This window comes from Schistocerca gregaria, chromosome 7 (genome assembly GCF_023897955.1).
Source record: "Schistocerca gregaria isolate iqSchGreg1 chromosome 7, iqSchGreg1.2, whole genome shotgun sequence".
NCBI classification, from domain to species: Eukaryota; Metazoa; Arthropoda; class Insecta; order Orthoptera; family Acrididae; genus Schistocerca; species Schistocerca gregaria.
This window is the reverse complement of record NC_064926.1, coordinates 562,855,719-562,862,347: the sequence shown is the minus strand read 5'-3', so window position 1 is coordinate 562,862,347 and position 6,629 is coordinate 562,855,719.

Sequence of the window (6,629 nt, the reverse complement as noted above, 5' to 3'; positions counted from 1 at the left end):
AAAGATCGCGGGCGTCGCACATCGGCACGGACGGTAGTTGCCGCAAGTAGAGTCCCATCCACCAGAGGGCACGCGAGAATTTGGACGTGACCTCTGCCAGCGTAACAACAAAAACAGCAACTCAGGTAGCACGGGCCGTGCCCAGTCAGTTAACATCGGGCATGCCTAGGACACATAGTCCCGGTCTACGCTAAGTGAAGTGCGACGTAAACGTGAACAGTGTTACTACATTCATCATGGTCTTTCATTCAATAAAACTAATCACTCTGTTCACCTCAAAATGATAGCATGATTTTTCTTTAAGTCAGTTAAAGAATATATGCAAATTAACAAAATATAAAATTGCAATGAGAAAACATCTAATTTATAGTCTTTTAAAAAAGAGATTCTTTCCTGTCTTTTTATGTAATTATTCGCTTTTATTCCGTGTAAATTTCTATGTAATCTGGGAACTCTAATTGTATAAATGCAAAATTCAATATGTAACAATGACAGTAATTGTTTACAACCTTATAAATCGAGGCGATTTGTACGCTGCCATACTTCAGTCTTAGACCGAATTTTTATCAACACTATGCAGTCAAACTTTGTAAGTTCTATGAAGTATGTTAACCGCTGAACATCTAGCATGCAAAATAAAATCCTTTGTACACAAGAAGCACTAAAACTTATTTAAACCACTACATGATTTCCATGAGATGATGCAGTAATATCAAAATATCCCTATGGCAGCATCAAGAAGCAGCACTCCGGATTACACAAGATACGTATAAAATTGGTGAAGGATATTTTTTTAACGCTGTTTTTTTTGGGTTAAACTACAATACTCATCCCAAACCTCAACACAAAAACATTTTCACCACGTTTTATTACAATCCCATCAAACCCAAATTCTCAATTTATCCACACATTACTACCATAGTGCCTCTGACCCATCATCCTCATTACTCATAGAATTTTGCCAAATCCATAAGAACTCAGTCTGGTGTGCATCTGCACTGAAGAGATCATTGGCTGTGTATGTGTGTGTGTGTGTGTGTGTGTGTGTGTGTGTGTGTGTGTGTGTGTGTGTTCCTGTGGACATGTCTGAAAAAACAGACACTATTTTGATCCAGCAGCCATTATGAGCTACGATAAGAAGGAACTACAGACATCAGCTGTGAGACAGCACCGATTGAAATCAGTGGGGAAAGCCACAGTTTTGTTTGGCCCATGTGAAACAGTCACAGACATGCTGAAGAAACTGAACTGGCAGACTCTTGTAGATAGACATAAGCTTTCCCTAAAAGTCTACTAACAACATTTCACTAACCAGCTTTAAATGATGACTGGGAATACACTACGACTCCCTATGTATTGCTCATCAGGAAAAGATTAGAATAATTACAGCACTCACTGAGGCATTCAAACAATCATTCTTCCTATGCTCCATACATGAATGGAACAGGAAGAAACTCTCATAACTGGTGCAATGGGACATACACTCTGCCATGCTCTTCCACTGTGGTTTGCAGAGTATAGGCGTAGATGTAGATTTGACCCTCTTTAAAAATCAATTCAGACAATAATCTGTAAACTTGTCAGCAGGAATCTGTTTCCAATATTTGTTTTAGATCCTCCAGGAGTTGTTCTGTATGTAAATGTAGCAAATAATTATTATGGAGTAAGCAGTGTACGTATATAATCTTACATTTAGGTTATACAGGGTGTCCCACATAAAACTGGTACACCTCATATACAGATAATCACCTCTAGTCGATTGGCTTGTGAAGTGGCAACACAGAGTCGAAAGTTGGCTATACTGCATTTTATCAGAAAATTAACTGTAGCTTTGTGTTCAGGCATCAGTTGTTGTCAGTCATTTTCATGAACTAGCTATAGTAGGTTTACTACAAAGATGAGATTCTGTACTATAATGAACTAGGTGCTGTGAGGAGCTCGTACTGCTGATTTGTTACAGAAATGGTACAGTTTGCACTGGAACAGCAAATTGATATTGTAGAGTGATACATAAAGACAGACTCTATTGAGGAATGTAGAGGAAAATTTCAACCAAAGTATCCTCATGACCAACACTATTCAAAACCTGTAAAAGAAATAAGGAGCTTTAGGATCCATTCAGAATGTGCTGAGGAATAAGTGATCAGCAGTGAGGACCCCTTTAACTGTAGACGGAATTTGTGTGGACATTATGAGAAGTCTCCACAAGTTGGTAAGAGGGTATATCTTGTATGTCATGTCATCATGCACTAAAAGATATTACATTAAAAGCCTGTTATGTGAGTGAGGCACAAGAGTTGAAATCTGGGTATCAGGAAAACAAGTTGATTACTGTAACTGGCTATTAACATCAACTGCTATTACTTGGATCCCTTGCTTTACTTCATGTCAGATGAGGCCTTGTTTCATTTGTCAGGTTGCATAAACTCCTATAATTGCACATATTGGTCTGCACGGAGAACCTCTCCACTCAGAGAAGATAGGTGTTTGAAATAGCATCAGCAACGAAGCATACGAGTGTGGGATTTGTGTGTGTGTTGAGACGCCATGATCAGCCTCATTTAAACTCTTCTGTAGGGAGGGTGAACTTGGAGTTGGAGTGGCTGCTTAGGACGGATATAGGTTCCCATATTGGTTTGACTCCTGTGGATGCTATTGATAGGTGGGACTACACTAGGCATGGCCTTCACCTCAATAGGAAAGGGAAGGGAAAACTGTCAGGCTTGATTGCAGAAAACTTAAGGGGGGACACTGTCACAAGTGGTAAAATACCAGTGGTCACAGGTGTCAGAGGGATGCCTTTTTTAGGATAGGGAAGGGGGATAGAAAACGAGTTTTAAGAGAGACTGGCAGAGAGACTCACTTTGAGAAAATAGATGAACAGGAGTCAGGTTTTAGCATACAGCCTTCATTTAAACAATGTTTAACAGAAAGTAATCAGAAACTGCCAGTTCATCTTCACCAATGCAGTTATAATCCCATTAGTGTGCAGTATCAGTTATCTTTATTACACCAGAACATTCCGGGACTCAGAAATGTTGATGAACTACTCATTTGTATCGATGAAACGAATTCATCTAACGAAATTGACATAATCTGCCTCTCTGAACATCAAGTGACCACTGGTGTAGATATGTTAGACATTTCAGGATTTAAGCTAGCTTCCTACTTCTGCAGAGTAGATATGGAGGGAGGAGGAGTTGCCACATTTATTAAAAACTGCCATAAATTCAAGAACATTGACATTAATAAATTCTGTTTAGAGCAGCATCTAGAAGCATGTGCAACAGAAGTAGAGTTCCATAACAGATCCTATATAATAGTAACTATTTACCGAGCACCTGCAGGAAATTATAATCTATTCATAAATCATCTAGAAGCTCTTTTGGGTTATTTAACAGTAAGAAACAAAGAAATTTTGATTGCTGGTGACTTTAATACAGATTTTCTAATTCAATCTTCCAGTAAACATTTACTGCAGTTAGTAATGTTGTCTTTCAATCTAACTCACACTGTAAACTTTCCAACTAGGATCACCAAATCCTCAAGGACAGCCATTGATAACATTTTTATAGACAAATCAAAGGAACAGAATCATATCATAAAACCTGTAATAAATGGACTATCAGATCATGACATGCAACTCCTTATTTTAGATATAAATTCTAAGCAGATTATCAAGACTGCTAAATCTGAGTACAGGAGAATAGTCAATCAACCAAAAATTGAGTGTTTTAGAAAACTGCTCAAAGACATGAACTGGAAAGATGTTTATAGTGCTCATGCCATGAATGAAAAATATAACACATTCATGAACAATGTCAGTACCATGTTTGAAAACTGTTTTCCTCTAAAAGTTACTCAAATTAAACAGAAGTCTATAATAAAACCATGAATCACACAAGGAATAAAGATTTCCTGTAAGACAAAAAGGAAAATGTATCTGTCGACCAAGAATAGCTCCAATGCTGATGATATAGCTAAATACAAGGAATACTGTAAAATATTAAAAAAAGTAATTCAGACATCTAAACAAATTCACTACGAGAAGAACATAGCAATGTTGAGGGAACAAAATAAAAACAATATGGGATATAGTGAAAGAGGAGACTAGTAGAACCAGAAAGGAACAGGAGCAAATAGCACTAAGGGTAGATGACACATTAGTAACCGATGGGCATAGTGTGGCAAATCTATTTAACAAGTACTTTATATCCGTTACTGATAGAATGGGATTCTCAGGATCAGTAAATAATGCCCTTGAATATCTGAAACTAGCCTTTGCAAATAGCTTCAGGTACATGAATATGTCACTCACATAACCAAAAGAAATAACTTCCATAATAAAATCTTTGAAAACAAAGCATTCTAGTAGCTACGATGGAATATCAACAAAGTTAATTAAGGCATGTTCTTGTGAGTTTAGTACAATTCTAAGTTACTTGTGTAACCAGTCAATTATAACTGGGACATTTCCTGACGCTGAAATATGCAGATGTTAAGCCTCTATTCAAGAAAGGGGATAAAGAGATGCCATCAAACTACAGACCGATTTCACTTTTGCCAGCATTCTCAAAAATTTTAGAAAAAGTAATCTACAGGCAGCTTCTCAACCATCTGACCACAAATAACATATTATCAAGAACACAGTTTGGATTTCTGAAGGGTTCTGATATCGAAAAGGCTGTTTACACCTACAGTGAAAATGTAGTTAATTCATTAAATAACAACTTACAAGCAGCAGGTATTTTCTGTGATTTGTCAAAGGCATTCGATTGTGTAAACCACAACATCCTTTTAAATAAATTAGAATTCTATGGTGTCACGGGCAGTGGTGCAAAATGGTTCAAGTCATACCTCGCTAACAGGAAACAAAGGGTGTCAGTGCAAGGGACTAGTGAATTAAGTCATCAGTCATCATCAGAATGGGAAGAAATTACATGTGGTGTCCCACAAGGATCCATCTTAGGGGCGTTGCTTTTTCTTGTGTACATTAATGATCTCTCATCAGTTACACTGCCAGAAGCAGAGTTCGTTTTGTTTGCAGATGACACAAGTATTGCAATAAATAGTATGCCGAGAGTAGTTCTAGAAAGATCTGCTAATGATATTTTTATGGATGTTAATAAATGGTTTAAAGCCAACTCACTGACATAATGTCATATGGTATAATATTTTGGGGTAACTCTTCAAGTCAAACAAAAGTTTTCAGAGTCCAAAAGTGTGTAATACGTATTATTTGTGGAGTAAACTCACGGATGTCTTGTAGACAGAACTGTCCATGAACGATGTACAAAACATGAAAGATACACCCCGTCTGTGGCAACCGTCAAAATCGGCAGTAGCAGAGCACTGTATTTCATTGGGACATTCAATGGAATACAATGGAACAAAAATTTTAGCTCTGGTTTCCGGATTTTGTGATTCCGCAATCAAGGAATCAGTGGAAATACGTCTTGCCGATAATCTTATAAATCATGACAATGACTTTCAACTGGATAAAAACTGGAATCCTGTTATTAAAATTATACATTCACAGTGGAATAGACAGTGTCATTTGATACTCAATGACTAGATGATCTTTTACTTTCACCACCTTGGGCAGCACGTACAACTCGGCTATGCCGCGCATGTCAACTCGTGACGCATGCGCTGTAGGATGCCAGTACATTTCACATGCGCGAGATTCGGCATAAATACCGCGGCTGCACCTGGGCTCTTCAGTAGTTGTGTACTCACCTGATGATGGCCGGACGTCTCTGGGCTGAAATATTGTGGCAGAATGTCGACGGGATCCGGCTGCATACCCGGAAATTATTAGAAGAATATATCTCTTTTTCCAACAAATAGCTCAGTTCATACATACAATACCAGGGACAAAAATGATCTGCACAAGGCTTAAAAGTACGTACTTTAGTTCAAAAAGGGGTCCACTACTCAGGAACACTCATCTTTAATAATTTGCTAGCAAAGAAAAAAAATTTAGTTACAAATAGAGATCAGTTTAAAAGGAGCCTGAAAGACTTACTAGTGGCCAACTCCTTCCTCTCCACTGACGAATTTTTTAATAGAAACAAATGATGTGTTGTATATATTTATACTATTAGTATTGTTATTTCAGCTTAAAAAAATAAAAGAATAAAAAAAAGGTGACATGTTCCACATCCACGAGGATCTCCTCAACATGGATCTATGGAACGAAAACTAATCTAATCTAATCTGTTTGCCGTCTGCATGTGCACTATTGGCCCAATATATTTCAGTTACACCTTAAACGACTTGTGGGGACTTCTCATAATGTCCACACGAATTCTGTCTACAGTCACAGGGGTCCACACTGTTGGTCACTTGTTCCTCCACACATTCTGAATGGATCCTAAAGCTCTTTATTTCTTTTATAGGGGTTTCTGAATAGTGTTGGTCATGGGGATACTGTGACTCTTTCTATGCACAGTTGACAGATGCAGAGAAGCTGTGTGCAGTATTCCAACAAAATGGAGCGACCACTCACACATCCAGCCAAAGTATGACACACATCACCAACATGTTCCCTGGAGACAGATGTCAGTAGAGGCCTCTGGACCCCATGACACCTAGACTTAACATTGTGTGTTTTTTATTGTGGGGCA